The following is a 22,602-nucleotide window of genomic DNA, read 5'->3' as shown; positions in this document are numbered from 1 at the left end:
ACGGAAATACAGTTTACTTTAGATAGATATTTTTTGTGCAGATATTGCATAAACATAGAGAAATGTTTCGGGAACTTTGCTAATCCAAACATTGAGAAAACCTCAACACAAAGTGAAGTAAAAATATATTTTGCTCTGATATAAGCATTTCCTTACTTTTGCCTTTATGGGAAAATCCATTAATCACATATAGAAAAAAACCCCTTAAACTAAATGCCCATAGACTTTGAGTGACAAGGAAAAAATGTATTTTTGTTTTTGATTTGTGCATATATGATTTTTAACTTCATTGATACGATTTTGAGGGGAGGGGGGGGGCGTGGGTAAATATAGAAAGTGCAGAGTGATTTTTTTCTGATTTTATCAGTTAATTATATTATTCCAGCAAATTTTGATGTTTGCCATGTCATCATGTCACTGATATCTTTATATGTGTATTTTTTTTTCTGGACAATGAAATAAACCAGATATTCTTAATGTATGAAACACAGCCCATCAGCCAATATTGTGGTTATTAGCAAAACAGAAATAACTCTATAAAAAAAGCCAGAGTTCAAGTTTTCTCCTTTTCCTTTTTTCAACATTCGAATACAGAATTGGAAATTATCATAGAAAACCTCCAAATGGTGTTTTTTACAAATGAAGTATTTTAAAGTTCTAACAAATCATTAAGCATCTTTCGAGGAAGGATTGTGAGGGGGGTTCGGGAAGGACCAAGAACTCATTTCAACATTAATTTCTCTATTCTCCAATGGAATTGGAAATGGTTGCAAACGACTCGCGAGGGGTCAGAGATCGTATTTCAACATTAATATCCTTATTCGCCATTTTAGGTCGCACAGAGTTGGACATGATCGCAATCGATTCGGGAGAAGTCAGACTCTAATTTTAACATTAATGTGTTTTTTTTCAACATTCATTTCCTGTTTTTTTTTGCCCTTCTTGGTCGACATAGTTGGGAAAGGTCGCAATCGACTTCTGAGGAGTCGAAGATATTATGTTAACATTCATTTCCTTTTTTCGCCATATTATGTCGGACAGAGTTGAAATGATCGCAATGGACTCGAAAGAGGTCAGATATATTATTCATTTCTTTTTTCAACATTCGTTTTCTTATTCGCCTAATACGGTCGGATAGAGTTGGGAATGACACGGGAGGGGTAAAAAATCTCATTTCAACATTCATTTCTGTATTCAACAGTTTAGTCGTACATAATAACAAAATTGTCTAAGATCTCGTTTTAACTTTCATTTCATTTTTCAACATTTAATGTCATTTCCCTTTGCATGTATGTAGTCATTGAATTAGCTAACCATGCACCACCCTTCTTTGTTAAATGGCATAGCCTCTGAAAATACTATGCGTGACTAACAGTATGGCTTATTTGTATTTATTATTATTATTATTATTATTATTATTATTATTATTATTATTATTTTATTATTATTTTTTTTTTTCACAATTTTTACTTTTGGATTCATTTCTTTCGAGGACTTGTTACAATTTGTCATAATCAATTAAAAATTGTTCAAAGTATTTAAATGTTTAAATGAGTCCTTGGTCCCTCCCGAACCCTTCTCACAATCCTTCAACAAAAATTTTCATGATTTGTTAGCACTTCAAATGTTTCAAATAGGTCCTAGTTCAATGAATCTTTAAATAATTTCATTAATTTAAGAAAGATCGCCACATCGACTTGCCTACAAACTTGTAATTAAACTTGTATAGACAATTAATGTACATGATAAATCATTTATACTGATAAATGAACTTCAAGCCACTACATGTTATATTTAGTTCGAGCAAAAATAAATGCGACATCAATGGTCAACCCGTGGTAATTTATGATAAACTGGAGTTTCCGTGATTTACTTCTTGAAAATACCACCATTAGCTGCAGACAATATATGTTATATTACTTTTATACTGAATATTATCAAGTTTGTGTTTGAATAACATTTGAAAAAATGACTGGTTATACCTCCGAAAATTACAATTTAAGCTCATTATCACTGTTTGTAAAAAAACAATAAATAAGGTCATGGAAACATTACATTTCGGGGACAAATCATTAAAAAGTAATAAAAGGAACCAATAAAACCAGAAACACGTTTTATAGGGACACAAATCAGGCATTCAAAACAGACACACACAACAAGAACCATAAAATAACCAAAATAATACGTACAAAACAAAAACAAAAACAAATGAACGAATCGGATTCCACGAAATACTGGGAGCATATACCAGGTATTAACAGCAGTATAAAAAGTATAAAAAAAAATCATTAACGATGATAATTCTTCAGAATCAAACTAAAACAAAAATATAAGAAAACAAAAACCACTTGGATAAACAATATCTGCTGCTGGATCCAACAAAGTATATAAAGTAACTAAAATATTACATAGAAGTAACAACAGTAAATGACCTTTCGGTTGCATGGACCAGGTGCGCGGGTAAGATAATTGTCCTCTGTCTTTCTAGAAATATTAACTGAGTTGTTCATCAAAAGTGGAAGACGAAAAGGGAAGGGCTTGGAAATCAAAGGTGTCAGATTTTCACCAAATTTGGTATATGAGCCAATAATATTGCTCAATTAAAAAAAAATGATATGAATTTTCTTGGCATTTATTCGGTTGCTATGTAAACCGTTGACCTTAGATTTATTTGCTAAAGTGTTTTTCAGTGGTAACTTTACCAGATGCAGGAACTTGTTCTCATAACACATCTAAATTGATTCATTTGCTGTTCTCAGGTTTTGTAAAAGTTAGCATAGTACTTCTTTTTTGTAAGACTAAACAAGATTAAATGTGTGTGGCGTATTCTTAAATAAGGGATTATAAGATACTAGAAAGAGTAATCAGAGGAACCAAGGATATAGCGGTAATAAAAAGAACGGAATCCAGGGACAAAGACCAGACATGGAAAACAGACATACACAACAAATAAAATAAAGTAACTAAAATCATGCATACAAATTAACAAAAGCAAATGAGCATCTCGGACTCCACTAAAACCTGGGAGCATGGGCCAGGTGCACCGGTAGGGTAGGCGAGATACAAAATAATCTGCGTAGTTTCGGCAAGCTCTGGATAGACATTTTTTAATGTTTGTAACAAAGTGAAAATTTGATCTGTTTGTGGTTTATTTCAAAATATAGACCATATACATCAAAGTTTAATCTATAATTTAAAAAAATACAAATAGTATTTTCCTGAAATTAAGAAAAATATACTTTGAAATAGTAACCATGGCATTGTTTTTTAAATGACCAATAAATTTTCAATACAATATTCTTGATATTTAATGTAATATGAACACTAAAAGTTACAAAATGTTTAATAACTTAATGTTTTTTCTTAAATATTGTGTATTGATATAACCATTATTAAATTTATTAAAGTGGGAATAATTGTGTGATATAAACTAGAGGCTCCCAAGAATCTGAATCGTTCACCTGGTTCATTTTTTGCACTTCAATGGTAGTAACTCTAACATTCAGCCGTCCAATAGCTTTAAGCTAAAAGAGATATTTTAAGGCCTTATCATAAGGATTATTTTTTTTCATTTTTTTTTTGTCATTTAAAATATGTTTCCTATCTATCATAGATTTAAGATATTTGCTGAAAACTCCAAAAGGTCATTTTGTTCCTTTGACGCAATGGAGACTCATTAGGATCATTTCATTCATATTTTTTTCTATCTATTAAAGTTTTCAAGATATTGTATAAAAAATGTCATGTTTCACCTTTCAAGGGCAACAACTCTACAGCTTTACATGTTTTCAACAAACTTGATATATAGATTAGAATGCAACTATAGTGGTTTAGTATATGTCGGAGAAACGCAAGAACGATAAAACAAAAGAATGTGCAATCATCGTTCGTGAATTAACACCACCAAATTCCCGACAGTTTATCAACACTTTAATCAACAAGATCATTCAATCCTCTCTATGAAAGTTCGTATTTTAGAAAAAAAAATACCATCTTACAAACAGTCCCGTTCTAAGTAAAAACTATCGTAAGGAAAGAGAGGAATACTGGATACGCAGACTAGGTACTGCAATACCTTACGGACGCAATGACAACGTCAAAAGAATATTTTGTGTTTGTTTGTTTGTTGGGTTTAACGTCCGAGCAGCAATATTTCAGCTATATTCAGACGATGAACATGAAATGGATGATAAAATGAACATGAAATGAAAAAAAAAGGATGGAACACAAGGATAATAGGGTCGACAAATTTTGATTGCCACTGGAAAAAGGGGGTGGGTGGGTAAGGTCGGGCAATTTAGCCTCCTGTGGCGGAGCAAAGGTTCCTACTCCTATCGAATACCACAGCAGGGTTCTTTAACGTGCGAGGAACACGGTGCACCACTATGGTTTACGGTCAGGTTTTCCGTATTATAGCCTGACAACCCCAACATGTAATCAAAAGAATAGGAAACCTTTCAAGCCAAACAAAAACAACATAAATGTGATGAATTTATTTGACAAAAATCCAAGACAGGAAAGGAGTCATGGCCATCGCCACTATACGTCACCTAAGTTACACGGTGTCTCCATGGATGGTCTCCTACCTTTCATACAAAAACCTCTTGGACTTTATCACGTTAGAACCAAACTTTATTCTATGCCTCTCACTCTAATACACTCCTTTGACAAAACAAGTCTTGACACTCCTGTTTCTGACCCCACCTCATCATTATACAGACCTGTTGCCATCATTTTGGATATTTGTTTCTACATACACTTTAAACCAGTTTGTGTGAAAAATCAGGATGAAGAAAAACGATCATTTCTTCCACTACCGTTTGTCAACAAAGGTACAGATGCAATTGATTTGGCTAACATCTTCCATCACAAAGACATCACAAACAAATTCCCTCATATTTCAAAGACAAATCCATACCAATTATTTCATATTCCTATACTTCACCCATTGCATCCAAAATATTCAATTATAAAAAGCTATTGCAGAACCTCGAGATTGAGGACTTCAAGGCTAAACCACCAGACCGTTCTTGCAAAAACTCTCCATTCAAATATGGTCCTTATGGTTACGTCGTTAGGGGTTTTTAACCACCATCGAAAACGAATCTCTGCTTTAAAACTTTAAAATTCTTATAGATGCCGCCGAGGACTATGCAAGAAAATGGTACAAACGATAACAAGAAGACATTGATTCTCTGTTAGAGTGGTTAAAGGCCGTGAGGTCTTTAATTTTGAAACGAATGAAAGTTTTAAGTAGGTAAATGAGTGCCAAAGATACATCACTTTTCAATGACCCCGATGTAGCAAAAACATTGTCTACTACAAATGACAAATATGTTGTCGTACCAGCAGACAAAGCCCAAAACAACATTGTTTTTGTCTGCAAAACGTTTTACAACAAATGTGTATTACCGGAGGTAGACGTAAAAAATAATAGCTGTGATTAGACCTATACTGCTACCACACTCTCCAAAGAAGAGATTGTGGAAAACCATAAATATGTGCTATCCTCTTTTGGTCTCTCCATCCAATAACGATGATTGTGATTTACCGTCTATGTACTGGATTCCTAAACTCCACAATCTATACAATCAGCGTTTCATAGCTGAATCTACAAAATGTACCACCAAACCTCTTTCAAAACTTTTAACATCTCTGCTTACAACGGTCAAAGAGGGTCTGCTGTCCTACCACAACACTTGTTACTCCCGTAGTGGTATTAATTCAATGTGGATCTTGAAAAAATCGAAAGATCTTTTGGAGACAATCAGTTCAAGACTATTATCTGAATATAATATCATTCAAATCTATGATTTTCAAAACTGTATACTTCTATTCCCAATACTTAGTTAAAATCTCGACTTAAAACATTATACACTGTTGTTTTTTTTTTCGAAAAAAATGGTACACGTAGATACAAATATATAGTTCTTGGTAGAGATTCGTCATACTTTGTAAGAAATAATTCAAAATCATCTTCCAAATATAAAGAGGAAGATGTTTCCATATGTTGGAAGTGTTAATCGACAATGTGGTTGACATGCTTTTCAACAAACGGTCGGCATTCCAATGGGAACAAATTGTGCTACTTTACTTGCTGACCTATTCCTTTACTTTTATGAGGCTGACTTTATGGCTGATTTGATCCGAAAGAAAGAATATCGTTTGGCTAGATCCTTTAATCTCAGTTTCCGCTACAAAGATGAAGTATTATCTTTAAAAGAGTAATCAAGGGATCCAAGGTTATAGCGGTAATCAAAAGAATGTAATCCAGGGACAAAGACCAGACATGGAAAACAGACATACACAACAAAGAACATAAAGTAACTAAAATCATACGTACAAAGTAACAAAAGTAAATGAGCATCTCGGACTCCACTAAAAACTGGGAGCATGGACCAGGTGCACCGGTAGGGTAAGCGTCCTCTGCTTTTCTAGAAACATCCACCGAGCGGCTCATAAAAAGTCAAGTCCGGGGTAGACAAACGAGGAAAGGAAAACTAAGACCCGTTTAATAAATCAGTTTTCATGGTGCTGATGGATACACCATAACGATCCACGAGTTCATGATGACGACCATAAAACGTATGTAGTGATGACTTCAATATTGTAGCAACATAACCCTGTTGTAAGAGTTCTAGCGCGAGACAAAAAGTCTGCGTAGTTTGGCAAGCTCTAGCATAACCTATGAGTTGTGATATGAACACTTCATACGCAGGAGCCGAAGGGATGTTGCCACAGATGAAAGGAAAGTTGAACATTCTGAATTAAAAGTCATCACGATTTTCGTAAAGTTTGGTCAATGGTTTTCCTTTACCATCGATTTCGATGTGTAGGTCAAGATATGAGGCTGACTTCATAGTGTCTGTAGTATCCGGTTTCTGGTTTGTCTACCCAGACTTGATTTTTTGTGAACAACTCGGCGGGTGTTTCTAGAAAAGAAAAGGACCTTGCCCTACCAGTTTTTAGTGGAGGCCGAATTGGTCATTTGCTTATGTTACTTTGTATGTATGATTTTAGTTACTTTATTGTATTTGTTGTGTATGTCTGTTTTCCATGCCTGGTCTTTGTCCCTGGATTGCATTCTTTTGATTACCGCTATAACCTTGGTTCCCCTTACTACTCTTTCAGAATATTGACTGAAAACAGAAAAAAAAACAAGAACATTAATAAATAAACGTTATTGTTCACCTTACAGCACATTAACTATAATAAGAAGTCATCGGTCAGCTTTGATCCAATGTAGAGATCTTCAAATTGAAAAACGAAAGCCCAAATAATTTTCCAATAGTTTTTTGAGATTTAAGTAGAAATTGGTGACTCTACCATAGTGGTATAGAAAGAATATTAATTTAACAAAACAAGGTAAGCAAAGACAGCACCAACTATCGAGTGCATTGAAATATATCAATAGAGATTAGTGTCTTCTACATGTATATTTTGAGTCCATCAGTATTAGTTTATCATTTTGGAAAATGTAGTATATGAAATTAAAGAGGGGTAATTTTCCCTAAAATGTATCATCGTACCTTATGTCATAAAGTTTGTCTTAAAACATTCATAGATAGTGAAAAAAAATCTTGTAATACCATCTTAAACCAAATTGTATTATGCCAATATTTGTGAGACATTCATATGGTAATTTCTAAATAAATAACTTACTTAGAATGTAAAAAAGTTCAAATTACTTGGTTTCAAATTAATCATAATAAATATAAATTCATATTTTATAATTTCTATGAAAATAATGGCAGGATTTCTTTTTCATAATTTTATCATTGTCCAAGTTGAAGACTGTCCTCTCTGTTTGAAGATTGATTGCATGGCCGTTACTAAGGGCTTAAGTTAGAGGAGGCGCCAATTTCGGCCCCTAGAAATTGGAGGGGGGGGCAAAACCCTCATCCGATGTTTTATTATTGCTATGGCATAAAATTCTTGAATTGATGTAAGAGTAATCAAGGGATCCAAGGTTACAGCGGTAATCAAACAATGTAATCCAAGAATGTAAATATCTTGAAAGATAAATTACAAAACTGTATTAGTTTTTTTAAATGTAATATATGTATGACACTATTCCACATTTTCTTTCTCTATTCTAAATTTTTGCGTTATTGACCAGAGTTTCCTTTACAAAATACACGCAATTTTAATAATCTGATATATTTGAAAAATAACAAAAATATTCACACTTTACTTTAATTGTTATATTTTGCTCCGAATGAAAGGTGGTTGTCCTACTACCATACATGTTTGCACTGATGTGGTTGGCTGTAGCTTGGACCACATCATACATTTGGATATAAAAGACCACTCAAATCGACCAGTACAGACCTAGAAAATCCAATTGAAATATCGGGGGATGATATTTTTCCACTTATCCCCAAAGCCCGATGTAATGCCTAAATGTCCTCCGGAACACCAATATAAGCCTTAAAACTGGCCCTTGGTTTGCATCTAAAAAAATTTGTGTCTATATGTTTTATTTGATTCATTGTATTGTCAAGCAATCCAAAGATTTTAAAGTCTCTACGGCACTTTCCAGTGAGTAATTAATGTAACCGATGTTCTTGCACGAAATCCAACCATCGATTGGAATTTAGTGTTATCCAGTACTACTCAGGTCTAAGAGGTATTTACAATGGAATATGCATTACACATAAACAAAACTCAGGACCATGGTGACAATCTTGTCAAAATATATTAATCTATAGTTTAAACTTTGAAGTTATAGACCCTTCTATACTTATATGATCTTTCCTGTATCACTATATCACTTTGATTGGCGAATAGAGAGACGTTGTATAATATTGATTTGCTGTGTCAAATTTCATCCTCTATCCTACATAATAACACATGAATAGACTGTCCCGTACTACCATATATCGGTACAAAGTTACAACCCTAGATTAATCATACGAGGAGGAATGACCCGGTCCGCGAAAGCTGTATTTTTATATAGCCTGGCTGGCCGAGTGGTCTAGGGTGCTGGACTTACAGTGTTGCCAAAGATGTCACAGCGGTTCAAGTTCGAGTCTGGCGGAGGGAACGACCAACAATTTGCTTCGCAAATTTGACAGTTCTAAGATCGTTGGAAATTTTACAGACCATTCTATAAGTTTCTATTATCTTTTTCTGTATCAATGTGATCATTCCTTCCGCGGGACTTGAACTCGTACCACTGTGACATCTATGGCAACACCGCCTCGAAAACCAGCTCATGTACCTTACTGTACAGTCCTTGAACCGATCCGCGCAACAATTTAACGGATCGATGACCGTTGACTGATTGATCGTTGACGGATCAATGACCGGTGACCGATCTGATCGCAGTTTTGTTGAAATAAATGTAAAATAAAAATATAAATTGATGTTTAAATCTATTACATTATGTAAATATGCGTAAAATTGACGAAGAAAACAATACAAACCGTAAAATACAGTGACTGCTCTATGGTCACGTGATGAGATCAGCGGTTTAATGGATCGGTTTGACGGATCGATGACTAACCGTAAACTAATCCATGACCGATTGAAATTTTTGTTGCACGGATCGGTTCAGGTACTGTAATTCCTTTGATTATTATTATTATTTCTTTCGTAACTTCTTAAAGTGGATTTGGTAGAAAGAGTATGCGACACATTATTACGACACTTTAGACTAGAACTATGCGTAACGGAGTTGCTGGGAAATATAAATTTAGGTCTCACTGAACACTTCTAGCGTTTACATTACTTTACATGTTGAGAAAGTAATTTTCATTGTTGATTCCCAGGACGAATTACATCTAAATTTGCATACCATTGCGAAGCTTTGAAAATAAGGTTTCCAAAATTAGTATGCTAATGGTACAATGACTGTACAAATTTTTCACAAAATTTATTTGAATAAATAAAACAAAACTGAAAATACACAATGTTACCGTTTCTGCTAGCTGACAGCATGGAGGCAAATTACTCACACATGTAAGCAATATTCATACAATATTGTAGTTAATTATATATATATATATGATTTTAAAGTACTTATTCTAAGCTTTATTTTGACTACTTTTAACCATAATACACACAGTGAGTTTTTGGTACTATATAGGGGGGGGGGGGTCGGCCGTTCAACCTGGAAGTGGTTAGTGGGACCTTAACGCGCCTTGAGTTATCTCCCTTAACACCGATTTGTTTTTTGTTTTTTGTTTTTTGTTTTTGTTTTTTTTGTTTTTTTTTTTTTTTTTATCTATAGGAAAAAAACGATATAGATAAAGAAAAACTGAAAAATGCCTAATGTTTGTATGGTACTTGGCCAACAAAATTGTCCTGTTGGACAAAGCTTTTCAAACTATTCCTTGTATGAGTTATTTAATTCTAACCGAAATCATTTTCCGTCATTTTTGTTTATTTTGAAAACCGTAAGGCTTAGAAACATAAGACTTCCACCATTCATCCTAGGTCACATATGGAGTTTTCAAAAAATGTATCATTCGATGACATACGGCGACCTTGAGTCTAGTTATGGATTCTCCTTAAAAACCGTAATAGATAGAAGCAAACATGATATGGGAAAAATACTCGTCTTGTCAAGTTCTACATAAATTCTATGATCACAAAACCCTCCGACCAACTATAAGTGATTTATCGCCCACAAATTGATTTTTGAGTAAAACTTTTACAAATACAGAGCCAAAACCATAAGAGATAGAGGGGTAATGTAAAGTTGTTTAGGACAAGGAACTCTACAAGAAAAGTAAGGGCTTCATTCAGTATGCTCAACGCTGTATGAGTTATTGGCCAAAATGTTTAACATTTCATTACTCATTAATACTAAGAAATGCTCCTTTATTTATTTAATTATCAGTTTCTTTATTTTTTTCTCTTAATATAAAGGCAAGAAAAATAATTGTTTAAGCCCACACAACTGGACTGGCCGTGCGATACATGAAAGTGGTAGTCAAGCTTGTTAAAAAATCTTAGTAACTACACTTTAAATTTGCACTTAAAAATAAATCTAATTGACAGGAGGTAACTTGTTTACCTAACAATACTAGATATGCACGTGTTTTCCCTTGACAGGAAATTCTGAACACTCTTAGCGTACTCTTAACACTACTAAATTGATTTGAGTGACGCTAATGGATTTACTGAAATTACTCTTGACAACTCTTAACGACAGATATTTAATGTGCACTGAATCGCTACTGAAAATATAGAAACTTTTAAACGTATTGTTAAGAGTTTTCAGTAGATGTTAAGTAGGACATGACCGATTCAGTAAACAAATATGCTACTAGTGATGAAATGTGACACTCCAGCAGCATAATATTTTGTCTCCACAGCCAACTGTTACGCACATGAATACTATTAATATTTTGGCAGCTACGTTTTGCCCCATTGGCAAGCATTTATTGAAATTATTCCAAGTAAATGATAATTGGCTGGGATTATGCGAAAAACATCCTCTATATCACATTTTGCGAGTTTACTCAAAGCGGCCCTGATGTTGTACAAGATTGACAACTATATCAACACTGTCATATTGAACTGTACAGTTCTCTCTGGGAATTAAGACGTATACTGAACTATCTCTGGGAAAGGAAAGATCACGAATAAGCTGAAATTGTCCAGGAACACTACATGTGTGTGGGAAGAGGTTTAAGAAAGGGCCCACAATACTTTGTTTCAAAGATTTTTAGCTATTTTTCATAAACAATGTCTGAGTTGGTTATGGCTGGGTATTTATTTATTTATTTTTTTTTTTTGCTTTTCTTGATCATCCACAATTCCTAATCTTGTTATCAATACAGCATATCCTTGCAAATCACTACTTGAGAAGGGTTGTCAATCTTTGTCCTTGATCTCTGATCCAGCAACTCTGCTGCATTTTGAGGCAAGACGTGGTCCTCTATGGGCGTAATTGCAGTTTTTTTTGGGTTTTTTTTTTTGACACAAATCCCATATGTGTTGTAAACATGGCATGTCCCATGTCTTGAGATACCAAGGAAGGGCTGATTTTTCTGGAATATGGATGGGTTTCCCTGTTTTGAAGGGGCTTCGGAAGACTTCATATACATAGCCTTCTTGTATATTTCATTTACCACTTTTTGCCATGGTTGTTGATGCTCATTTCGCAAGTCTCGGAAGGACTCATCATAATAATGGAAAGCGTCGCTTTAGCGTGACTCAACTATTTTCCGAATGATACTTGAGTTAATTTTAGGCTTCCATTGGAAATGTTTTTTTTTTAAATATATGCAAGAAAATTAAAGAAAATATTTTGAATCTCCCTTAGGATGGTACTGGGGGATTTTTAAGCACTGTTAACACTTGAACTAATATAAGAAGAGCTAAGGTCTTTATAACAGTTCTTTCCGATATATGTCAGTTTTCTATAGATCCATGTGTTAGGTAGATACTTGATGCTCTGAATTTTATCATAAAAATTGCAAATGGTTTTGTCAACCTTTGCTGATTCAAACCATATGCCCAGTAATTTCAACCTTCCCGCGTGATTCCATTTTAAATCTTTGTGAGGACTAATTTCCTCCCCACATCCCTTTCTTGAACCAATCCATATTGCTTCTCTCTTGTCAATATTAACTCTCAAACCAGCACACTCTGAGAATTTGTCAAAGAGATATAAGGTATTTTCTAATGACATTTCACTGTCATCCAGAATTAAAGAAGAGTCGTCCGCATTTTGACTTAGTAAGAACTCAGAGCCTCTATAATGACTAGGGATACTTTTTTGTCATTTTAATCGCAGCACTCAGCAACTCTAAAACCATAATAAACAGGTAAGGTGACAGCTGGTCACCCTGGCGCACACGCTTTTTCAGGTAAACAATGCTGACATGTGTCCATTATTCAGAAATGTACTAGAAATGTCTAAATAGCATGTTTTGATCCACTTAATAAAGGTCGGACCAAAACCATAGAAATCCGGAGTCTCTTCCATACAGGACCGTTCAACAGTATCAAAAGCCTTCTCACAATCCACCAGCAGTAATAACCCAGGAATGTCATCCTTGTACATGAAGTTGGCATTCTACAAAAGGTATCGTTCTTGCTTTGGTTTTGTACGACTGATTATAGAATGAGACAAATGTATAATTTTTCTTTCTAAAACGTGCATATCTGAATGCAGAAATGATTACCGTTGTGTAAAAGTATAGCATATGTAGACTAAAAAAAAAACATTGTTTGTTTTTGTTTACACCATGCATCACTTTACCATTAACAGTGTCTAAATTGTATGTGGATTGGTACTTAAATCGTAAATTGAACTAAAGCGATATTAAAATTATCATGTGCAATACTTTTTTTTTATTTTGTACTGCATTCGTTTTAAACTTAGCATTTATGTGTGGATATGGATATTTCATGTAGTAAACTTATTTGAATATTTAAGGTATAGCCCTCCGGATAATATAACGCATCATATCGACGAAAGGAATGTCGAAGCGTCAGCAGTGCGATACGTAAAAATCCAAAAATATAGCCTGAACGTGAACACATAAAACAGAGAAGATCTACATTCAAAATGTAGCAACCGAATAAAAAGGATTACATCTAAACACTGACGATAATGGAAACAAGACGTAATACAAAACAAAACAAAAATTGAAGCACTAGCAATAAGAACTCCCATAAAAAGGGGTATCCAGAATGATTTGTATGTCCTGCACCGCCAGCGGCAACCACAAAGTTGCTAGTGAGAATAATCCGGTACTAATCAAGCAACAATAATGCAGTTCCGCGACACATGACAAATGCTTAATTGGATAAACATATTAGTTTGTCAAGCATAAGTCATTATATTAAGGATCATGCTTAAATAACGTATATGTCAGAAATGCTGCTCCCATCATTTAAAAAAAAAAAAAACATAATTTCACCTGAAACATCTTCTATATACCAGCTCATGAAGCATTATTTAACCCTTACTATGCAAAGGGAGGATTTATCGGCTTTGGAGATTTGTTTTGTTTTTCATAAGGTGACAATGCTAACTGCGCCTATGACATTACGTCGACAGAAGTCAATGGGCAAAAGACGAGGGAATCGAGCGGGGGATTCTTGTAAACTGACGAAATGCTCTATATTAAATGGCATGCACTATATATCCAGTAGTTGCTTGATCATTATCCACAACCTGATTCGAAACTTGTGACATCATGCATAAATAGGTGGGTATTGTATTATTACTGACATAGCACACTAAAGTACAAACAAGTGCCTTTTCAATTTAAAAGAGTAATCAAGGGAACCAATGTTACAGCGGTAATCAAAGGAATGTTATCCAGGAACAAAGACCAGATATTGAAAACAGACATACACAACAAAGAACATAAAATAGCTTAACTCTTACAAACAAATTAACAAACGCAAATGAGCAACTTGGACTCCACTAAAACTGGGAGCATGGACCAGGAACACCGGTAAGGTAAACGTCCTCTGCTTTTTTCTAGAAACACCCGCTCGGTTGCTCATAAGAAAGTCAACTTCGTGGTAAACGAAAGAGGAAAGGAAAACTATGACACGTTGGAAGTTATGAGATGGCGTATAATATCTGTTGAACAGCATTATCGCATATATAACTAAGGGTTTATACCTCAATGCTGGGTCATTGGATCTGTTATTTATTTTCGGTGCTGCATTATTATTTTCATCATGTAATCAATTTCTTGGCACATCTATAAATGCATGTATACAAGAATGTTATATTGAATATTTTACCAGCAGTTGTGCTTTGATCCGCGCCTGAATACATTACTTAACGCGTTATATGTTTAGAAATTTTAATCTGCATGGATATGTATATTCATAATTTAATTTTACAATAAAGTATTAGTATTCAAAAGGAAATTAGCGTGTTAAAATTTAGCGTATTTTTTTTTTTTTTTTTTTTTATTTAGATACTCGTGAGCAGACCCTTAGCATCCAGAAATATCGAGGTTTGAAAACAAGAATTTTATTTTGAATTATTTAAGGACAAACATTTAAAATATGCAGCTGGGAATTTAGACTTACAAACGTGTACATGTCGTATAGGAAAGTGGCTACAGTCAACTCTGTAGAGGAAATAGTGTAACAAAAAGCGTTGTCAAATCAAATAACAAAACATATCATAGTTTTTATTTTGAACACGTCATTGAAGATTCATTTGATTTTAGGGAGAGCTAGCTAGTTGCGGGTTAAGTTTGTCGTACTTCAAATTATAAGTTTGTGTTTTTTGTACATGCAATACAGATAAAATACCATAATTAAATTCCAGTCTTATTGTTGAAATTTGCATGTATTATGAATAATACTCAAGACACACATTTACATTCAATACTATATTTCAAATCTCAAGATATGATGTTGGACGTTTAAAAAGTGACATAACAAGTGAATGGACAGTAAGCGGCATATTAGAATTTGCATAAGGTTCTTGAAATGGACAAGATATATCTTGCTTCATAAAAATATGCTTTATTCTATACACCATAACCAATTAACTACAATTTTCTTTTAAATATGACACAAAACTTTGAAGTTTAAATAAATTATGTGTGTATAGAACACACTCAACTCTATACGCATTCAGGGAACCAAGGTTATAGCGGTAATCAAAAAACATTAAAAAAAAGATAACGCTCAAACACAAACAGTGAAAAACAGCTACACGCATTTCTGTATCCCCCACTTCTACTTCAGGATATAGTGTGACATTGCTATCTGCACAAAGACGTAGCTAGCTGGGCAAGAAGTATAGGCACCATTTAGACGAGAGGTCTGAGGTACCGGGTTCAGGGCAATGTCCTTGGAGGGGGGATTTACGTGGTCGAAGCCGCGCGAAGGAAAATGTTTTCTTTTAGCTGTTAAAAACTTAAATACATGTATCTACCCTATATACATGATTGATTTAACAAGCATTAAGTCGGATCTTCATGCACGTCTAGCATGTGATACCAATTATAAAAAAGAGACTCATGTAATTCATTGAAAAAAAGGTGAAATAAAATCAAGTTCTGGTTGCAAACTTGTTGATGGACATGCCACCGTTATTAACAGCAGCCAGGGTATTTCTCATGTCCTGATCAGTGACGGAACAAGAGGAATCTTGTTTGTTTGTTTGTTGTGTTTATCGTCCGAGCAGCAGTATTTCAGCTGTATTCAGACGATGAACATGAAATGAATGATAACATGTACATGAAATGAAAAAATAAAAGGATGGGACACAAGGTTAATAGGGTCGACAAATTTTGATTGCCACTAGAAGAAGGGGGGATGGGTAAAGTCGGGCAATTTAGCCTCCTGTGGCGGAGCGCAAAGATTCATACTCCTATCGAATACCACAGCAGGGTTCTTTAACGTGCAAGGAATGTGACATATTTCCCAACACGGTGCACAACTATTGTTTGCGGTCAGGTTTTCCGTATTTTGCCTGACAACCCCAACACGTATCATGCTAGGGGTACCCCATTCCATCACCTGGGGCACACATCCCAGTTGCTCTGTGGGATTATTTAGTCGCCTTTTACGACAAACTTAGTGCTGCTGCAGGCCTATTCTTTTGACACCCGGACCTGCACGGGGCCGGAACAAAAGGAATAGTTTTGGGTTTTGTTCAGGACAAAAGTGAACAAATACTAATATTAGACATGAACCCTCTTTCTTCTTATTTTTGATCTGCCACTCTTGATATGATTCAAATTTTATTTCATGTGAAAAATACATGTAATCTACTTGTTGGGAACTTGAAAAATGACTATTGCCCCACTTAACGCCCAATGACCGACATCATTTTTTGCTGAATAAATGATAATTCAGAGAGCTATAGATTCTGTTGGATTTTCAGTGATTTGTTTATTATTTGTAACTAAAAAGTAGTTTTCGGACTGAACAGCTTCATTCTCAGTTATGTTGTCAGTTTGGGACATCTCCCTCATTCGTTTGAACATCTGCCGCAGTGTACTCACTTTGATTTAGTCATGACTTCAGTCAGGTCGAAATGACAGGCTGATATTTCTTTTAACTAACCATTGGATGTATTAACTTTCTTATTTTAAATTGTGTTTGTGTTGAATATTTGTTCCCTTGATTACTATTTCCTTCCAAACTCAAATATTTGTTAATGATGGTAAAATGTATGATTGAAACCATATAGCTCAGATGTAGAACTAAGGTACTTATCATCTTTATAGTGAGGAAGTGGGTGGAGGGATGGGGGATATATTAATGCCTGAGACTATTTCTTTCAAAAATCAAGATGTGGGATTTTTGAATTTTTTTTCTTAGCCATGGACAGAAAAAAAAATAATATTCAGTATTTACCCCATTACATGACAATGTAAGTTGTCAAAATAAAAAAAAATATGTCCACGCTTGCTCGACAAAAAATATTTCTAACTCAATATAAAATCAGAGCCCCCCCCCTTTTTTTTTACATAAAGAAATGACCACTGAATGAAAACAAGAAACAGGATTTTTCACAAATTCTCTATAATATTATAAAAGTCTTATTGACAGAAATTCATGACGTCTGAGTCGACACCAATTGAAAGTTCCAACGTCATGTAGGAAAACTTGGCAATGCTAGTTTGATTTAAAGGAAACGAGTATCACAGCGTTTCCAAAAAAAATAACCTCTGTGATATTTGCAAATTGGAAAATCTCCAAATACTGAGGAGGTTCCATGGGTTTACCCTACCGGTGCACCTCGTCCATGCTGCAAGTTTTTAGTGGAGTTGCTCATTTGCTTTTGTTTCTTTGTATGTATGACTTTAGTTACTTTATGTTCTTTGTTGTGTATGTCTGTTTTCAATGTCTTGTCTTGTTCCTGGATGACATTCTTTTGAATACCGCTATAACCTTGGTTCCCTTGATTACTCTTTGACCACCGCTGTAACTCACCTGGATCAAGGGTTACTCACAATACTATAAAACGTATATAAAAGCGGATACTCTTGTAAACAATATTGTATTAGTAAAACACAACGATATACATTTGTTTATGAGAAAAGATCACTTTTGCAAGAACCTTTAAATTGTTGGAACATGTACGAGTCGTATTTACCTTCTAAATTCACTAACCTTTTGCCTTATTTTGTACGGAACTGATTGCAACCCATCTGGTCCTATTTCCTTCAGCCCATTCCACCCTATAAAGCTACAGGCGTTGTTTGCATTAGGCACGCCAAACTCGTACAGGAAGCAGATATCTCAGATCAACCAGAATCACTTACAGCGTATGCCCATCTTTAGAATGCCGCATCAAGGTTTGAAACAAACCCATCCATTGGGAGCCGAAATAATCGGTCGGAATGACGGATGATAAGGTGTTCTAATCTCGTTGAGCGGAGGTATAAAGTGATAAAATAAAATAAAAATTATACCAATGAATGCACCGATACAGACACCTATCTCGGCCAATCGTTTTTTATCTTGACCTTTCAACTTATTATCTTGTTTTTTTTTAATTAAAAAGAGAGTGACCAATATAGGCTTCTATACACAGATCATAATAAGGTAAATTATACATACATATTCTTAAAACATAATACAAATAATTTGATAGCAGTAGAAATGAGAAGTTTTTTTAACAATTGTACACTCATTTTTGTCAAACTTTACCGCCTCTATTTCAATAATCACACTTTTAGCGAAAACAAAAATTAAGTGTTCGCCCGAAAAAAGGCACAACTGGTGTTGTTTTTTGTACGTAAATCAAATGGATTGGAAGTGTTATCAATTGTAAGATAATTTGAATTTTAAAATCTGCCAAAAGCTTTCTTTATTTGTGAATATGTAAGCTACAAATGTACTGTATACTTGTGCATGTAACCCCCAACAAAAAATAATAATAAATAGATAAATAATAATAATAATAATAATAATAATAATAATAATAATAATAATAATTAAAAATAGTGTGATGGGTAGGAATCGCCATGCATGTATTATGTTTGTCTTCCAGTGTTTTGTTTGCGCTAGTCATCTTATACTGCATTGCATGTGAATGTATGTACGATACAGTAAAATCATGACGAAGTACATGTGCCGGCAAAAGGGAGAACCCTCCTGTCTTTATGTCCCATTCTTTTTTTTTTTTTTCATTTCATTATCATTTCATGTTCATTTTATCATCCATTTCATGTTCATCGTCTGAATATAGCTGAAATATTGCTGCTCGGACGTTAGACCCTAACAAACAAACAAACAAACAAACTTTTTTTAAGGACTAGACGTAGTATAATTTATCCTAATCAGCTCGATGGGGATACATATTTTGTCTGCGTTCATTGGTCAGAGATGAAAAGTCCCCTTGTCGGTAATAATGTCTTTAACAACTACTTTGATAAATGTGGCTCTACATCTAACTATATATTTCCAAATAATTTATTTCGGAATTGAGCATTTAATTGACAATGTAAGAAAAGGTGATTTTCGTAATCAATCTCTTAATCCGACAGATTAAGAGCGGATCGACTGTATTATATTACAATTTATCGCGTAAAGATAAATCAATTAAGCAAAAGTGAATGCATTTTTGAAAGTGTTTATTCCGAGAATATCCATTAGTTGTCGGAGCGAGTAAAATTAGATAACAAATACGTTTGACGTCATGATATGTTTAGGCAGACTGTCGATGAAATGGGGTCGTTGGTCATCGGACGCATATCAAACATACATATACACTGTACGTTTAAGCATGACTTTGATAAAATCACTATATTTTACGAAAATACATTTCGTATATTTTTGTATTCCTTTATATTGTTAGGTCCTAAAAGAATAATGATTGTAGGATGACCCATTGTGTATTGGGCAAGCAAACGTGCGTTTTGCCGACCTGGGAGACAACAGCTTAACTTAAAAATTCAGGTTGTTATACTTCATTGACGGGTATGAGGTTGGAGTAATTGAACAAGGTCATCAAGGGTAACTAGGAAAGGCTTCCTTCCCCGTCTTTCATAATTATACTGGTGGGATCAAATGATCTTGGTAATATGTGTGACGGATGACCAGTGATAGCTAAGAGGGCCTGTTTACAATTTTTAACAAACAAGTAAAATATAATATTTAATAAAAAAAACAAATAGAAAAAAAAAATATTTCAAAGCTATAAGAATGATATACTGAGTTGAAACTGTCCAAAATCAAAATTTACTGAAAACTTTGAAAGTTAATCAGACGTAATACTATCGGTAAGTCTGTCGACACTGCTTTGGCCCATCAGAGGAAGCTGCCGGCGTGTGCACACGATACCATGATAGATGAACGAAAGTAAAGACATGGAACTAATGGTGATTCAATCACAGGTATAAAGTTACTACATTGTTGATAACGGCTGTATACTGGTAATCTATATCACACGGGACATCAGTTACTGTACTACTACTGCCACACAGGCTACTACTACAGTCCCACAGGCGACTACTACTGCCACACAGGCAACCACATAAACATCAGACCGTCATCTTGATCTGGCTATACACCCGGATTGGAACTCAGACATCCAGTGATATCCGTCAATCGTTTTCCCGCCTATGGATAATCAAAAGCTAAATTAGAAAATGGTGACAGGAAGCCGGGGTTGGAATTAAAAAGGGGGACATTGCTTGGCGGTGAGCAGACGAGCTGCTCGTATGATGGGATATGGCAAGATGATATATGGGACATGTCGGGTTCCCGAAATTGTACGGAGCTTATAATGTTTGGGTTGATCTTCTGTGTTACCGCAGAGATTGGTAATTTCTGATATGTAAAATGGTGGTCTTCTCTTGTTAACAGAGAGACGGGTTCCTGAAATGTTGCCAATTCGGAATCTTTGAACTTGTTTGAAACACCGAAGAGTTCGGGTAAATTTTTGCTATCGTATCGGGGTTCGTGTCCCATGGTCTCACTTGACGTGTGTTACATGTATCATGGGACCAGGAGGATTGTAGCTTTTTCTGGTACCTGTAACGCAGGGCTAAGCTTGCTCCATTACTAAATAAGCGGTCTATTGTTTTTGTCTTCTTGCCATATCCTGTTCACGCAGTTACTTTACGCTGTGGTCGTATCTTCCACCTAAAGTTTTTATTTTTCGATTGCAAATGAATCTTTTGATACGCTCCCGGAATGAGCGTAAATGGCTGAATTATCAACTGAGTCATGTATACTTAAGGCCAAAACAGGCATCAATATCCGGTTTGTGCATGTAAATTCATTTCAAATCAATTCCATCTTCCTTAATGAAGGGATCGGTATAGTCTAGTAAACATGAAATATGCAAAAAATACCTCCTTATTCATGACCGAGTTTATAATTTTCAATCTTTGAACTTGATCCATCATTGTCTACAAAGAGTAATCAAGGGAACCATGGTTAAAGCGTTAATCAAAAGAATGCAATCCAGGGACAAAGACCAGACATGGAAAACAGACATACACAACAAAGAACATAAAGTAACTAAAATCATACATACAAGTAACAAAAGTAAATGAGCAACTCGGACTCCACTGAAAAAATGTATATTGATGATATTCTAAAATAAAACAAAAAATATGAAAAACGAGTTTAATTTGAAGACAATGGAAAATGTATCAATTATAATTTAAATTAGAAAGACAATTACTATTTTTGTAGAGTAAAATGTGAATTCCATAAATCCGCAGCATGCAACACGCCAGGGGTATCCCATTCCACCACCTGGGGCACACATCCCAGTTGCTCTGTGCTCCCGGCTAGGTTTCTAAGCACTATTTAGTCGCCTTTTACGACAAACTTAGCGCTGCTGCAGGCATATTCTTTTAACACCTAGGCCTGCACGGGGCGGGTGCAGAAAAAAGAGATAACTCGAATGAAAATGGAATCCCCGGCAGACAAACACAACGGTGTTTCTAAAATTTACAGCGTTTTTCATTTTGTTTGTAGGTTACATAAGGATGATTTTCATTTGTATCCCGGGTAAAGAAAATTTATGGCAGGGTCAGTAGAACGAGAAATTCCCTTTTGACTTTCGAGATTTTTTAAAGTATCGTGGATATCGGATGGAAAACCTTACGTGTTTCGAATAGACACCTGTTCCAAAGGGAGATAAATGTTGTCCAAATGTTGGTCCGCAAGTCGGGAATATGGCATTGTCTTACTATCTTTGTGTTGTTTTATATTGTGGGTTTGTTTTCAACTTTTTTATCTCCTGATGGCTAAACTGTGCTATGTTGCAGATATTTTTTTTCTCAAAATCTACTTATTGCGAAAATTTTACATTTTACTGATCTCATTCTTTATTATCCTCCCTATAAGGCACTAACGTACATTTGTGTTATTAGGAATTTCTTTTTCACTCCATTGCTTCAATGAAATCATGCTGAATCAATTACACTAACCTAGATATAGAATAAAACATAGTTTGATATTTACATGATTAGCCTACCGTTATGCTAGAAGTTGAGCGAGGAAGTTAAGCCAATACATGTACATGTACAATGCATGTCGAATAACCCGTTGGATGCTTGACCTGCTGAAGGTAGAAGATTACTTCAGAACATTTTCTACGTCATTGTGTTTTTTTTAAAGTTACATGTGTGCATCTCACCTTCTGCCAATACGTTTAGAGTATATGCATTCAGACTATATCTTGTT

At 34.8% G+C, this 22,602-nt stretch overlaps 2 long non-coding RNA genes across 2 annotated transcripts in view; one reads left to right on the top strand and one right to left on the bottom strand.

Moving 5' to 3' along the window:
• LOC148603984 (uncharacterized) overlaps positions 1-22,602 on the bottom strand; it is a 248,006-nt gene that overhangs the window by 4,773 nt on the left and 220,631 nt on the right. The window lies entirely within an intron of this gene.
• Positions 12,820-15,235, top strand: LOC148603992 (uncharacterized). The gene is made up of 3 exons (XR_015916596.1): positions 12,820-13,042; positions 13,397-14,174; positions 14,904-15,235. It is a non-coding gene; the product is annotated as an uncharacterized LOC148603992 (long non-coding RNA).

Source organism: Perna viridis, chromosome 11 (assembly GCF_037379345.1).
Source record: "Perna viridis isolate PV_CMFRI_1.1 ecotype Kerala chromosome 11, ASM3737934v1, whole genome shotgun sequence".
Classification (NCBI taxonomy): Eukaryota; Metazoa; Mollusca; class Bivalvia; order Mytilida; family Mytilidae; genus Perna; species Perna viridis.
This window is presented reverse-complemented; position numbering and strand designations above follow the sequence as displayed.